Here is a 16,398-nt window from a genome sequence, read left to right as displayed (position 1 = left end):
GTGTAGAAAACAGGTGGAGTTTTTGCCTAGCAATGGAATGCTTTGGCTGTACTGTGTAGATAGAAGTACACACTCTAGTGTTGATGTCTTTGTTTACAAGGCTTCAGGTACGATTGCTCTGCTACAAACACAGTAGAGCAGCTGTGTGCACATCCAACCTGTTTTAGGCCAGGTGCAGGATAAAACTAAATGTGACTGAAGGAAAAATTGCAATGAACTGACCGACACAATTGACAACTATAAGCAATGCAATGCTCAGAGAGAGAGAGAGAGAGAGAGAGAGAGAGAGAGAGAGAGAGAGAGAGAGAGTCTGTGATGATCCAGACAGAGAGAGTCTGTGGTCCAGAGAGAGAGAGATGAGTCTGTGGTCCAGACAGAGAGAGAGAGAGAGATGGGTCTGTGGTCCAGACAGAGAGAGAGAGAGAGAGATAAGCAAGACAGCTAAGATGAGCCCCTAAAGGATATTCAAAGATAACTTCACAAAGGCAACATGAATATACATAGATCCAAAAGGACAAAGATCAACACTTAAATCCAAAGCTAGCCTGCCCGCTTTGGCTCAATATAACATTAGCTACGACAGCTAGCCGGCCCGCTTGGCTCAATATAACGTTTAGCTACGTTAGCTAGCCGGCCCGCTTGGCTCATTATAACGTTAGCTACGTTAGCTAGCCGGCCCGCTTGGCTCAACATAACGTCTGCGACAGCTAGCCGGCCCGCTAGCTCAACATAACGTTGGCTACGATAGTTAGCCGGCCCGCTAGCTCAACATAAGGTTAGCTACGATAGCTAGCCGGCCCCGCTGGTCCAACAGAACGTCAGCTACGATAGCTAGCCGGCCCGCTGGCTCCACATAACGTTAGCCAACATACCGTTAGCCACGATAGCTAGCCGGCCCGAGAGAGAGAGAGAGAGAGAGATATCTCCATGGCGGGAATAGAATAGAGTGCATTAAAAACTCACCAAACGTCCAAGAGGATGGAGACAACCGCGTGGAGTTGACGAAGTTCATCTGCCGAAACGACCGTCCTCTTCATCTTGGCATAACAATGCTGCACGCGCTCTCTCTAGGTTAGCTAACGCTAGTTAGCCTTTAGCTAAGCTACTAGCCGACATGGCTATCCCGTTAGCACTCGATATTATAACGTAGCTAAAGCTAACTAGCTGTCCCTGCCTTTAGCTAAGCCGACATGGCTAGCCTGACTGAACTTTCTAACATGCAATAACTTTCATCTTCAGTCCATCTGCCGAACGACCGTCCTCTTCGTCTTGGCTGCATAACCTCCAATGCTGCATGCGCGAAATAGGTCAGATGCAGCTGATGCACGCCGGCCGACTGTACACATGTAACCCCTCCCTTCGTTGAAACCAATAGTATGTCTGCTGCAGAGCCCCAGAGCTCCAATAGTGAGTATGTCTGCTGCAGAGCCGCAGAGCCAGGAACAAGTCAGACACATTCTACAAACGTGTCTAATGTGAAATATATAAGCATATAAGCAAAACTAGATTTTAGGTCTGTGATGAAAAAGGGCCTCGCGGGAAGGGGGGCCTTGCAATTTTTTTTTTTAAATATATATATATATTTTTATTTTTTTAGGCCCCCCTTCCGCGAGGCCCTGTGCGACCGCACTGCTCGCACACCCCCTGAGGCGGCCCTGATACAGGTCACAATTACAGTAAAACTAAAACTAAAATTTTCAAAGAAACTTAAATAGACACTAAAATACAACAAAATCTCATGGTGCTTCACAGAAGATAAAATAAATGTACAAACATAGTAAAACATTAAAACAGTTCAGTAAAACAACAGCGGTGCAGTTATAGGCTTAGGGGGAAAAAGACACTTTTACTTTGGCTGCCATTTTGACAGCAGTGAGAGGAGATGTTGCTGAAATAGACCTTATCTCTGAGCACAGCGTGTGATTAAAACTGAGCTTGAAATAAAGACCGATAACGATGGCATCGCTTTTGCATTCGACACACGAGCCACTACCGAGACGTCATGAGGCCTATTCATGGAAATAAAAAAATATTTGAAGAAAAATCTTTGCTCTCCCGCCCACGAGCTCCCTCCATTCCTTCTCCCATTTCTTTGTCTTTGAGTCTCTTTAGACTCGCTTTTGTGTTCCTGAAACCCACACTCGTACACCATGTGTCCCACAGAGGACAGAGAGAGAGAGCCTCCTCTCGCTACCGCCAAGGCTGGCACTCCAGGACGCCTCAGGATTACAAACACTGTGCAGTGTCTTGGGAGAGACGACAGCTTGCGTGTGTGTATAATGTGTTTGTGTTTATGTCCGTTTACTGCTGCAGGTATGGAGAGCCTGTATGACCGAGCTCAGTGCATCCGGAAGATTCTGCTGGGAGTTCCACGAGCCATGCTGGTGGTGATGAGATACCTGTTCGCCTTCCTCAACCAGTGAGTTCCTACTGATGCAAAACCTGTTATTATAGATACAAAACCACAGACCTATACTGTTATTATAGATACAAAAGCACAGACAGACCTATACTGTTATTATAGATACCAAACCACAGACCCATCCTGTTATTATAGATACAGAACCACAGACCTATACTGTTATTATAGATACAAAACCACAGACCTATACTGTTATTATAGATACAAAACCACAGACCTATACTGTTATTATAGATACAAAACCACAGACCTATACTGTTATTATAGATACAAAACCACAGACCCATCCTGTTATTATAGATACAAAACCACAGACCTATACTGTTATTATAGATACAAAACCACAGACCTATACTGTTATTATAGATACAAAACCACAGACCTACAGTATACTGTTATTATAGATACCAAACCACAGACCCATCCTGTTATTATAGATACAGAACCACACACCCGACCAGGCCCGTACTGTTAGGGAGCGTGTTTTTCACTTTTCATAGGAGTAAAGATGTCCGCCACAGCCTAAAGATCCACAAACACAGACGGCACCGTCAAGCCCCTGTCCAAATAAACAGAATCTTCTGGGTCTCAAGTCAAACACCAGAAGTGAGAATTCACACACCGACCACGCTGATTTGCATTCAACATGCAGATTGGTCTGCTTTTCTTTTCCAACACCACACAGACAGCAGCTCAACGGCCACTCACGCTTTCCCCCACACTCTCCCTTGGCACTCATTCACTTCCCTCCAAATAGGTTCCAAAACCAAGGAGAGAGTGAGAGAGAGAGAGAGAGAGAGAGTGAGAGAGAGAGAGAGAGAGAGGAGAGAGAGAGAGAGAGAGAGAGAGAGAGAGAGAGAGAGTTCCACGTTCACTTTGTGTTCGAGCGAGGCGAGAAGCGCAGACGTCAGTGTGAAGGGAGAGAGTGAAGCACAGACGGTCTCGTCTCTGCTGCCTCCTGGCAAATATAGAAGGAGAGAGAGAGCGAGAGAGCCACAGAGAGAGAGAGAGAGAGAGAGAGAGAGAGCCACAGAGCCACAGAGAGAGAGAGAGAGAGAGAGAGAGAGAGAGAGAGAGAGAGAGAGAGAGAGATGGAGAGGAGGGAGGTGTGAGCCGGAGGATAAGAAAGAAATGTGTGATGCGCAGGTGTGATGTACTGTACCACAGCTGAATGTATTTGCACATATTATTAGCGTGGTAGAATTATGTGCCGTGTGTTCAGTATGACCAAATACAGCTTAACCAGGAGTGTTGTGATGAACGATATTATGACGACCTCGAGTCGGCGCTTCACTTCTCGGTTGTGTAACGAATAGCAGTTGTCGTCACGCACAGAGACGTTGATGAGAGGCGGTTTGGACGTTGCGGGTTATCAGTGGCAGCCTCATGAGTTCCATCACTGTTGCTAAGTAACTTGAGATTCTGTGGACAGCAGGATCTTTAGAGCGGTTGGCATCACACCCTGGTAATATACTGTACACTTCCAAGTTCTACACTGTAATAACTCCCCAATTTAACCCTTTCACTACCACACTAGTATAGAAGGTTAACCGTCTGTACTACTGTGGTAGTGAAATGTTAAACCTTCTGTAGTGTGGTAGTGAAAGGTTAAAAGTCTGTAGTGGTAGTGAAAGAATTAACCTTCTGTAATGTGGCAGTGAAAGGTTAACCGTCTGTAGTGTGGTAGTGACAGGTTAACCGTCTGTAGTGTGTAGTGACAGGTTAACCGTGTGTAGTGTGGTAGTGAAAGGTTAACCTTCTGTAGTGTGGTAGTGAAATGTTAACCTTCTGTAGTGTGGTAGTGAAAGGTTAACCTTCTGTAGTGTGGTAGTGAAAGGTTAACCGTCTGTAGTGTGGTAGTGAAAGGGTTAACCTTCTGTAGTGGGGTAGTGAAAGGTTAACCTTCTGTAGTGTGGTAGTGAAAGGTTAACCTTCTGTAGTGTGGTAGTGAAAGGTTAACCTTCTGTAGTGTGGTAGTGAAAGGGTTAACCTTCTGTAGTGTGGTAGTGAAAGGTTAACCTTCTGTAGTGTGGTAGTGAAAGGTTAACCTTCTGTAGTGGGGTAGTGAAAGTGTTAACCTTCTGTAGTGTGGTAGTGAAAGGGTTAACCTTTTGTAGTGTGGTAGTGAAAAGGTTAACCTTCTGTAGTGTGTAGTGAAAGCGTTAACCCTTTGTAGTGTGGTAGTGAAAAGGTTAAGGGAACACGGCAACATTATGGGAAACATGATTACTGTCTTCTCTAGAGTAAGACAAGAAGATGGAGACCAATCTCCTTTCTGTGCTTTCAGTAGAGAGCTATCTGGCCTAATTAGCACAAATTAATGTTTAAAACTCTGGGAGAGGTGTTTTTGGCCAACGCCTAGGCTAGCCGATCCGTATCCGCTCATTTGTGCTAAGCTAGGCTAGCGTGCAGGCGGATAGCTTTCATTTACTTTCTTTCTATTGAAACAAGTGAAACCAAGGAAACTATAAAAGAAGGAAGGGTCATCACGTCATGCACAATGGTGTCAAGTGTGGAAACCTTCAGTTCGCCCAACATTGAGTTGAATGGGATCTCGTCGTCTATGTCATTTAAAACAGGTTATTACCTCAATGTCAGAATCATCAGTAATTGGTTGCATTGTTAACTAGCTAACGTTTGATATATCCGGATGATGTATATTTCCCCTGACACAAGGTTCTGTTCACCAGTGGGCTCCTCCCCTTGTGTCCTGTACAGCCTATCACAGAGGTTCTGTTTACCAGTGGCTCCTCCCCGTGTGTCCCGTACAGCCTATCACAAGGTTCTGTTTACCAGTGGCTCCTCCCCTTGTGTCCCGTACAGCCTATCACAAGGTTCTGTTTACCAGTGGGCTCCTCCCCTTGTGTCCCGTACAGCCCTAATCCCCAGTACAGAGCGACGAGAACATGATGGACGCCGGCAACCTGGCCATCGTTGTTTGGCCCCACCCTGCTGCCCACGCCCCGACACACCTGGACCAGGTGCCTGCCAGGCGCACGTCAACGAGGTCGTCAAGACGGTCATCCTTCACCACGACAACATCTTCCCCGACACCAAGGAGCTCCCCGGGCCGGTCTATGAGAAGTGCATGACGGGAGACCAGTACTGGTGAGGCTCTCTGCTGCTGTTGATACATGCTCAGAGGGAGGATAAACCTTCAAATCCAAGTTCAGGTTTTGTTTTGTTTTGTCACATATATAAGGTACATGTACAGTACATTATAGTGAAATGATTGTTTCTGTATGACCCTCCTGAGATTGTGCTTCAATACAGTAAAAAAAAAAAAAGAGTAAAAGAATAAAAGACCAAACACTATACAAGATATACAATAATACAAAACTAAAGTACAAAATGCAAAGATGAGGTGGAGATTGGTGCGTTGTATGACTTTATCTCCATCCTGTGCAAGTATCCCTCCTTTCTCTCCCCATATGGTATTAAAAGGGACTGCTGGAGAGTGTGCAACCTATCTATTGCTGACTACTGCAGTTTTGTTTAAGCTCTCTCTCATCTCTCTCTCTCTCTCCTCTCTCCCTCTCTCTCTCTCTCTCTCTCTCTCTCTCTCTCTCTCTCTCTCTCTCTCTCTCTCTCTCTCTCTCTCTCTCTCTCTCTCTCTCTCTCCTCTCTCTCTCTCTCTCGCTCGCCTCTTCAACCTCCTTCCTCTCCTTCCTTCCTCTCACGCCCCTCCCTCCTTCACAGCGAGAGTCCGTTCAGCGAGCCGGGCGCGTTGGAGGAGGCGGAGCCCGATGGCGGCACAGAGACCCAAACCAGTGAGGAGGGTGTGTATGAGTGACCCCTGACCTTCACACAGTCACCCCAGTGGTCCTCTTTCGCTCTCTCTCTCTCTCTCTCTCCCTCCCCGCATCCTTCATCGTGCAATGGAGAATTGTCACCATGGCAACAGCAGCCATAGAGACCAACCCCCCCCCCCCCCCCCCCTTCCTCCCCTCCCCTCCATCCCTCCTGTCCTTCTCTCTGTGTGTGATTCCCTGTAGGGCAGAATGGGGGGGGGGGGGGCGATAGACTTAAACCCTCATTGATTTTTTCCCCCAGTACTCTTTTCTTATTGGCTGAGCATGGAGAAGACAATGCCTCTGAGACAGGTGATTGGCAAGTGCAGGTTCACCTCTATTTTCATGTCTGTCTCTTGTCTTCACCTCTCTCTCTCTCTCTCTCTCTCTCTCTCTCTCTCTCTCTCTCTCTCTCTCTCTCTCTCTCTCTCTCTCTCTCTCTCTCTCTCTCTCTCTCTCTCCCCCCCCCCCTCTCTCTCTCTCTCTCTCTCTCAGAGGGGGAGTCTGTGGAGGCGGTGGCGAGGTTCGACTACGTGGGCCGCTCTGGCCGGGAGCTCTCCTTTAAGAAGGGCGCGTCGCTGCAGCTGTTCCAGCGCGCGTCACATGACTGGTGGGAGGGGCGTCACAACGGCACCCACGGCCTGGTGGCTCACCAGTACATTGTGCTGAAGGACAGGCGAGTGCACGGCTACACGCGCACACACGCACGCGGGAACACATATGCACACACACAGGCACACACACGGGCACACACGTGGGCACACACACGCACGGGCGGGCAGGTGTAGTGTCGCTCGCAGTGCAGGTCAAATCGTTTGCATTGTAATCTGCGAAGCAACGCGTGCCTGTATTTTCTTTGGCGTGTGGGAATTACTCCTCTTTGAAGGGAGCTGGATCTTTTAAGAATGTATTAATCATCTACCAAAGTGTGAATAAAAAGATATAGGTATATTTTAAGGTGAGATGACATCCCAGATAGTCCCTGAATTAAGTAATCTGTCATCGACCATATCCTGTCCCCGAATACTCACAGATTCGTTCTTGCAGTAAAAAATTATAATAATAATAATAATAATAAAAACGTACATCCTTTATTACATGCACAGACATGTGTGACGTTATGAGTGCATGTTGAGTTGAGCATGTGTGTGCACGTGGAGCAGTGATGCGGTGAGTGCATCGTTCGTTCGCTGTGCGACCTGTTTGATCCCCCATACACATGCGCACACTCGCACGCACGCACACACACACACGCGCACACACACCTTTTTGTTTACAGAATATTCTTCAAGTCACCTAAAAAGGGTTTTCATTTGAGTTCCGTATTCATACGCCACTTGTATTTTAGTCTGTACAGAGATGAACAAACCTCTATTGCCACTTGGTTCCTGGTATGTTATAATCTCAGCTACCACCTGCGGGAAGAGCACCGCTAGTCTACCAGGAAAGTTACTGAGTGGCCCGTTTCACTCATTGACCCGCTTCTGCGATGGATTCGTAGAACCCGCTGGATCGCACACCTTGCTGAATAATGGACTCTGACGGAGTCGCTAACCACTTCCTATTGATTGGCTAATTGATCAATTGGCCTGATTTGTTAGCGGGCGCAGCTCTCCCGTTTTCACCGGAGGCCGTGTCTGTGAGTTGTGTGGGATTGGTCGGTGGGCTGGTTAGTGAGACCTGCGTTGTGCCATCCGCTGTCCTCCTCAGGGCTGATGTCAAGTCAGACACGGTGAGTCAGAAGGCGGACAGCGATGGGGGAAGCAGCAGTACGGACGACAAGAGGCCCCGCAGCGAGCTGAGCTCCCCCACCGACATCAGGCCCCCGGAGACCTACAACAGGTCCGTCATGTAAGACACGTCCACGTACTGTGTAGGGTCCCATCATCATGTGAGCTATCTGAGAGAGTCCCCCGGAGTCTCTGTGGTGCGTGTTATTAGTCATCGTTCCCAAAGAAACTAGACTCTAATCTAATTGTAGTCATTTATTTTTCTGTTTGACATATCTCATATAGTATTATCTTTAAATATTATTTTAATTAGCATTAAAGGAACTCGCCGACATTGTGGGAAATAGATACTAATTTCCTCTCTGTGCGTTCAGTAAAAAGCTGCACGTTAGCCTAGCTTAGCATAAATGAATGGTAGGGGATACGGACCACTAGCCTATCTTAAAACTCCGGGAGAGATGTTTTTGGTCAACAGCTAGGCTAATCTACTAACAGCTACTGTAGCTGGTCCGTATCTGCTTCCATTCATTTGTGCTATGCTAGGCTAGCTTGCAGCCAAATCGTTTTCTAATGAACACACAGAGAGGAAATTGGTATCTATCTTCTTGTCTGACTCTGGAGAAGGCGGTAAGCGCATTTCCCATAATGTTGGCGGGTTCCTTTAAACATCTGTAAATCTCTGGCACACACCACATTTCAAATGCATTACTCCCTTCCCCCATTGGCACTCAAAAGTAAACAAACTTTCACAAAATGGGCCAAAGATTAGGTCGGTAGCAGTAGGTTAAAGGCCCCATGAAATCAAACGTTTTTTTGATCACATACTGTATGTCTTGCTACAGTGGCCTCTGCTCCGCAGGGAGTGCAAAGGCTTAAGTCAAGTCAAAGTATGTCTTGCACTGATTAGCACTGATAGCTTGCTAGCTAATGGGTCAACGTAATGCACATTCAGCACTATTGGCTACTGTAAATGCCAATCAATATCCACGACAAGTCCTTCCCTAGATTCCTGTATTTACAGGAAATGCATGCATAAGTGGAATCAAATAGCATTCTGCTAGCCGTTTCATGGGGACTTTAAAGTATGACTTAAACAAACAGTAAGGTGTACCGGTTCCTAGCAGTAAGAGTTCAACCTGTGAAATCCACACCAAGACAAAACCCATTTCCCCATTAAAGAGATCTTTAGAGGCCCGATCTGTAATTTGTTTGACCATATACATTTTTCGCTGTACTGTAGTTTTGCCACACACAGATTCTTGAAAGATTTTGATGGAAAAATAAGTAACTCATCATAACTCAAAATACTGATAGATTTTCAGCCAACATTACGTAAGCAAAACCTGTAAAAAAAGGAACAGAAAAAACACTGTTTATCAATTTGAGATTGATAAAATCACTCCATTTCCATGATCTGGGTTCAGTGTTGGGTTGCATTTGAATTATAGCTTGCAGCTCATAGGCTAAGCCAGTGTTTCTCAAAGTGGGGGGCGCAGAGGCATGACAGGGGGGCCTTGAGATTTATAAAAAAAAAAAAAAAAAATTGGATTACAGAAAATTATCACTAAAGTGCTATCTGTTGCAGCTGCACTGTTCTCCATGAAAATACCATTTCTCAAAATCTGAAAATCATTATAATCATTATTTAATAAAACACAGAAAAGGATCACCAAGTTACTCTGGATAAAAAAAACCTTTACAGACAACATTGAGACAAAGCTTCCTGACACATCTCCATCCAAACTCTTGGAAGAACTCTTTGAAATCTCATCTGATACCACCTAGAGAGCTAGTTTCAGAGTGTGGTGCTGAGTACCAAGTATCTCATGATGCAGCAGTTAAGTGTTGATACCATTCAGCACCACATATCTGTGTGAAGCTGGCTTTTCATCCATGACAGCTCTGAAAACAAAATATAGGGCCAATTTGAAAGGTCACGATATTGGTGTTATTTCAATCAATTTAAACATGGCCCATTTCATGACTATTTTGTTGGGCGAGGGGGGGGGGGGGGGCCAAAATATTTTGGTCCGCCAAAGGGGGGCCTGACAGAAAAAGTTTGAGAAGCACTGGGCTGAGCTAACAAACTGTCATTGACGGGCTGGAGCTAACCTCAGTTTCCCCCGTTCCTCCTGACCACAGCCATCGCAGGAAGCGGACCGACGGCTTGTTCCGCCGGCCCCTGGGCCGCTCCAGTGACAGCCACTGCCATGGTAACGGGGGCGTGATGGAGAGGAGCTCTCCCCCTGTGACTGGACACTTCAGCCCCCGGGAGCTGCTCCTGGGGCGGGGCCAGGGCCTAACTCCGCCCCTCGACAGCCCCGAGCGCCGTCGCCGCTCTGCCGCCGTGGTGACCATGACGGTGAGCCGGCACGATTCGCTGCGGAGGCCCGAGGACACGCCCATCCGGCGCTCCAGCAGCGGGCAGCACGGGTTCACCGACTCCCACCGCTCCAGAGCACTGGACCCTGACACACTGGCACAGGTACACACACACACACACACACACACACACACACACACACACATATACACACACACACACTAACAAACATATACACATTTACACACACACACACAAACACACACACACACATATACACACACACACACATACACACATATACACACATACACACACTCCGGATGCACACACACTCTGCATGCACACACACACACACACACACACACACACACACACACACACAATACATACATACACACAAACATTTATTTTTAAATAAATCCCCAGATCAAATCACACGTGCAAAAGATTTAAATGTTATATATTCATGTTTCCAGGACATTAACTAATTGAGTGCCACGCCCCTTTGACCATATATGGTCGTTCCGTGCCAGCGCTGAAGTCAATGGGAGGTCTGGGAAATTTGCGAAGGCTTAAACTATATCTTAAATTATGGCTATGGGTCTAAAACACCCCGCGCTTATCAATGACTTGCTTGCAGTCAACATGTACAAAACGGATTGTTTTTTCATTGGTACATTTCCGTTTTATACCGCTTTGAATACGAGTATAGTTTTGGAGAGTTCTAGTAATTCCAGAGAAATTCCGCGATAATAGCTCTTTAGTGGAATACACAAAACACGTTGTCATTTTTCGGCTGATTTATGAATCGTTTTCAAATAAACGCTAGATTATTGATAGTATATGTGTACTTATGCACGCTAGAGAAGCGGGCTGAAAAATCTATTATCCATGAGCTGGTCAGCGCTAACGTCATACATGCACACACACACACACACACATGGCTGAGAAAAAAACATCTGATTAACCCAATACTGGTAAAATAGAGTCCTTACCTCACATCAGATGTTCTGCAAAAAGATGAATCCAATTCCTGATCGCCATTCCAAATATTGATCGCGTTTATTGATCCAGCGTTATAGTCCGAAACACATAATCGACGCTGCTCTGAGGGTCCTCAGTCAATCTGGTAACACGATACTGCTTGCCAGAGATGGGAAAACCCCGGACCGGACTTTTTTTCTGATGCACATGGCCACCCAATCCAATCCAATGATGTGCATTACCATCCGGGAGACGATAGGCGGCGGTATTTGCCCTTTTCGAGCTCAGACCCATTCTCAATGATAACGTCAGGCTGGATGGATGAAAAATGTATGGATATCGCTAATAAAAGAAATAACGATTAAAAGACGAGAAAACTCGTCATTGGCACTCAATGCATGGCGAGTTAGCACGACTAATCTCGTCGTTGGCACTCAAAGTGTTAATGGACACAAAAAACATCTTCTTTGCAACACTGTCTGACCACCTTACATTACATTACATTACATTGCATTACATTACAGCAGAGATATAACTAAACCTGGTCTCCTTAACAGGCCTGCAAACCTCAGGCCACTAACGAACATGCCCAAAGCTACCAAATACCAAAACCATCAGCCTACAATTATAACCAATGATACTTATCCAGTGTGTCCAGGAAGGCTTGTTCCATATGAAGGTCAAATGCACAGCCTGTCTCAAGGAGAAGCAGCTCCCATCTTCATTGGCAAACATGGCGTCTGGAATATTTTGAATATTACAATTTCTTTAAATTGCAAATAACATGAAAGCGTTCAGGCATCACTCATGGGTGTGTTTATGCTGTATTTCTTTGGTAGCACCTCTCCGACTGTAGAAACCAAATCCACAATACAGTACACACACACACACACACACACACACACACACACACACACACACACACACACACACACACACACACAAACCCATGCGCATAGACATGAATACAATGATCAAACACAGACAGCATCTGCAACCCTCGTTAAAATGCACTTTATCATGTCTCTCTCCCCGCTGCTCTCCCCACATCCCTCCGCTCTCTCGTCTCGGCGGCGTACAGGACATAGAGGAGACGGTGAGCGTGGCTCTGGGAGAGCTGCGGCAGCTGGAGCGGCAGGGCTGCCAGCGGCCGGCGCCCGACGTGGTGCTGGACACCCTGGAGCAGACTGTGAAGAACGGCTCCGTCACCGGCTGCTCCTCGGAGTCGCCCAGCCCCCACAGCACCCCCAGCACGCCGGGCACCCCGAGTCCCCTCAGCCCCCTGAGCCCCCTCAGCCCCCTCCCCGGACCCCCGCCGAGGCCGTCCAACCCCTCCCCCGACACCCTGGCCTCCTTTAAGCCTGTGGCGGCCCCCCGCATGGGCCCCCCACTGCTGCGGCCCCCGGCCCTGAGGCCCAAACCCGTGGTTCCTCCCAAGAGCGGCACCCCTCCGCTGCCCCCGCCGCTAGACAAATCCTGCACCATGTGAGCCAGACCGGGCCGAATCAGGCCTAACCCGGGCCAAAACTGGGCCAAAAGAGGAGATCAGGGTACTGCTTACTGTTTATAATCAATATGAGGGTAGAAATGAAACGATAGAGAAGACGAAAAAGGATTTTAACTGTAGTAATAAAATATAATATATGATCTATGATATGATATGATATGCCATGATATTTATGTGTCGTCAGGTTGGTTGTGTACTCTCTTGGTGTGTAGGAGTTTACTTTCTCCATGTATTGAAGCATTTATCAAAGGTTTAGCTAAAGTAACTGCTGATAGGGAGAAGAGGTACAGGGGGGCGGGCTGAGTCCAAGAGTATCCTATCCTGTAAAAGAGCTATAGTCGAGATACGTGGGGAGTGTAGTTCGGGCTCCAGGTGAAATGTAGTTTTCAGTGATGTGAACGTTGGCTGTACCGTCATAAAAGATAGGCCTGCATTAGCGGAGGAGCCCGTGGTGGGGAAAAAAGGCTGCTGTATTCTTAATATATTATGGGTTGGCTGCTGTGTCTGTAGTGAGCGATTTCGATTGGTTCTTAGGCCACGGAGGGAGGGAGGACGAGCGAGAAGATGTTAAAGGAGGCAACGGAAGGTTCACGCGGCGCGACGTGGCGGAGGCAGACGTCTGTGCGGTTCTCTTAATTGTTTAATTTTTTCTCCTATTTCTCTTGGTTCAGCTGCTAAGCTCACGACACCTCAAACCAAGCCTCTTGAGGTGGTCAGTGACACACACACAAAAAAAAATAAAAAAATAAATAAAAGAAACCCACAAGGTATTTAAACGAACTAATTAATAGCTATTTAATGAATGTTTCCAGTATTTACATGACTGTTCGGCCATTTATTGAATGTTCGGCGAGCCGCGGTGTCACCGTGGTGATGTTACCGCGGCGATGTCAACGCTCACGAGACCTGACGGCCTTCTTTGTGTTCCCCGTGCGCCCAGGTCCCAGGGCCAGAGTTTAAAACAGGGTGGGATGGTTTTAGCCGTGGAAGGAGTTAGGGGCTCGGACAGAACTTGTTTCTGGAATGGGGTGTGCGTGTATTTATTTCCCATTAGAGTATATGTGTGTGTGTTTGTGTGAGAGATTGTACGTGTACATGTGTTCCCTGCTTGCTTGCCCTTGTTCTGTTCCCTTGTTAAGTACAGAAGCACTAGAATAGTGATAGATAATTCATGCCTGCCTTGAGTACCAGAACATGTGCAAGTTTGGGAAGGGTGCGTGCCCGCCTGGTGTGTGTGTGTGTGTGTGTGTGTGTGTGTGTGTGTTGGTGTAAAAAGAAAAAGCATGCCACTTAGATGAATGTGTGTGTGTGTGTGTGTGTGTGTGTGTGTGTGTGTGTGTGTGTGTGTAGGTGTGTGTGTGTGTGTGTGTGTGAGAGTGAGAGTGAGAGTGAGAGTGAGAGTGAGAGTGAGAGTGAGAGTGAGTGAGTGAGAGAGAGAGAGAGAGAGAGAGAGAGAGAGAGAGAGAGAGAGAGAGAGAGAGTGAGTGTGTGTGTGTGGATGGATGGAAATAACGGTTTACTTAGTTGTTCCACTGAAGTCACTAGTTAACCTTAAAGATTCACAGTAAGCTAACAGGGTGGGGCTCTGTGTGTAAACGCCCATATAAACACTTGAACAGCACACTGAATGTGACCTCCGACTGGGCTGGTAACAGATGTGAGTATATGTGAGCAATGGGATATGTGTCGCTGAGATGGGCTATGGCTGTGCATCCGTGTGTGTGTGTGTGTCTGTGTGTGTGTGTGTGGTGCGTGTATATGTGAAAGTGCCTTTTTTTACCCTTGTCTTTTTGGGGGGAGGGGGGGGGGGGGGGGGGGGGAGTTGTGAATCCACTCACGCATGTCCTGAACGAAGAGCAGCAGCATCCGAATGAAATAATCATTAAAAAAAAAGTGTTTAGTAGAATACTGATTATGAATTCTAGCGTTAACCCATTGTGACATTGCACTTTGATGTATAGGATTGTGTACTTGGCATGTGGCAGCATCATAACCTCGGTGCATTTTAACTCAAAAAGGGAGGTTCTCTGAATGTTTGATAATAAAGGAAAAGATTTTGTCTGTTAAGTGTTGCTGTATTTGAAAAGCGGAGCTTCCTAAAGATGAGCTCATATAGCCAAAATGGATTGTATCGATGTGTTGTATTTATTATAAATAAACCTGAATAAATTAGCATTCAAGCACAGTTGGTCGAGCTTTTTTCTTTTTTTTAACTAAAAAGTGCGGCACGGTGGTGTAGCGGTTAACACTGTCGCCTCACAGCAGAAGGTCCTGGGTTCAATTCCCGTTTGGGGACCAGGTTGCTAGGTACCCAGGTGGGGTATCTCCGGGCCTTTCTGTGTGGAGTTCTCCCCGTGCTCGATAAGAGATAAAACCAATGGAAAAACATGCAGAACAGATCGCTAACGCTGCCGCGTCCCTGACGAAGACGGACAAGAGAACTTGGATTGGCAACCTACGTCTGCTCCCGGCTGCCCCTGGGGGACGGGATGATGGGATGTGTCAAGTGCAGAGAATGTTATCGTGACCCAAAAGAGATTCATGTGTGTGTTCCTATATGTGTCGCCCATCGAATGTGTGTGTTTGCTGCTGATGTTGCAATGTGTGCTACGAATAAAGATTCTTCAAGTCCAGTTTCATCTTCATCTTGAAGGTGCTATAGATAAATAAAAGATAACATAGTTAGTTATGGAATAAAAGTATTGTTTCCCCCCCCCCCCCCCCCAAAGAAAATGATTGATCAATGAATTTATCATTGAAAAAAAATTTTGCAGGTCCAAAATTAATGTTGTTTACATGTTACATGTGTGTCCCCTCCCTACTTCCCGTTTCCCCACGTGGAATGCAATGATTGGATACATGACATGGCTGGTGCTCTAGGGCGACATCTAGTGGCTGAATGTTATCTATAGCACCTTTAATTATTTCTGGTTGACTGAGCAAAGCTAAATCAGGTTGACGGAACAAACCATTGCGCTTCTTCCCACACACACACACCTGAACCACTGGTCATAACAAGTTTACTGTAGACGAGGAATTAAGGGAAGATGTACAGTCTTCTCAAAGCTTTATTTAAGGTATAAACAGCATTAAGCATAGCACCAAATAAAGGAATACAAATAAAACACAACATTTTTAAATAGTAATCACAGCAAAATAATTAAGAATACTTCATAAAATTAAACACAAAGGCCTTCTTTTTCTTTTTTTTAAACATAGCAGCGTATCCCTGACAAGGTGGAGGTGGCCATGTTTGTGATGATGGTCTTACAAACTAAACATGTATAATGAACAGATGACTATTAGAAGACCACACACCACAACGGGAGAGTTGATGGCGCCTCTTTGGTCTGGATCAGATTTGGCAAAAACGAAAGATTTGCAAATGTAACGATTCGTAATAAGTCGCGCTAAGTTGGACCGCAGGTTGAAATCGTTCAATTAAAACAAAGCGAATTCTAAGACGAGTTCCAAAAGAAAAGGATGAAAGCATGTTCGTTAGTCGCCTATGGGGAAATTCTTCAAGCAAACAGGAGCCTTAATATCAACTCTACTACCTCAATGAAAAGCTCTCTTTTTAAAAAGTCAAGATTCCTCTCAGGCGCGCAGGAGGCCCCCCCCCCCCCCCCCCCCCCCCC

At 46.4% G+C, this 16,398-nt stretch overlaps 1 pseudogene across 1 annotated transcript in view; it reads left to right on the top strand.

The window, feature by feature from the left end:
• LOC311242110 (SLIT-ROBO Rho GTPase-activating protein 1-like) overlaps positions 1-12,742 on the top strand; it is a 103,802-nt pseudogene extending 91,060 nt beyond the window's left edge. The window contains exons 5-11 of the transcript in view: positions 2,314-2,419; positions 5,299-5,530; positions 6,122-6,201; positions 6,709-6,889; positions 7,924-8,064; positions 10,086-10,428; positions 12,335-12,742. The product of the transcript in view is annotated as an SLIT-ROBO Rho GTPase-activating protein 1-like (transcript). The remainder of the gene's footprint in view (positions 1-2,313; positions 2,420-5,298; positions 5,531-6,121; positions 6,202-6,708; positions 6,890-7,923; positions 8,065-10,085; positions 10,429-12,334) is intronic.
• Positions 12,743-16,398: the final 3,656 nt, after the last annotated feature.

Source organism: Notolepis coatsorum (assembly GCF_963971535.1).
Source record: "Notolepis coatsorum genome assembly, chromosome: 15".
Lineage (NCBI taxonomy): Eukaryota > Metazoa > Chordata > Actinopteri > Aulopiformes > Paralepididae > Notolepis > Notolepis coatsorum.
The sequence above is the reverse complement of the archived record's forward strand: the minus strand, read 5'-3'. Positions and strand labels throughout refer to the sequence as shown.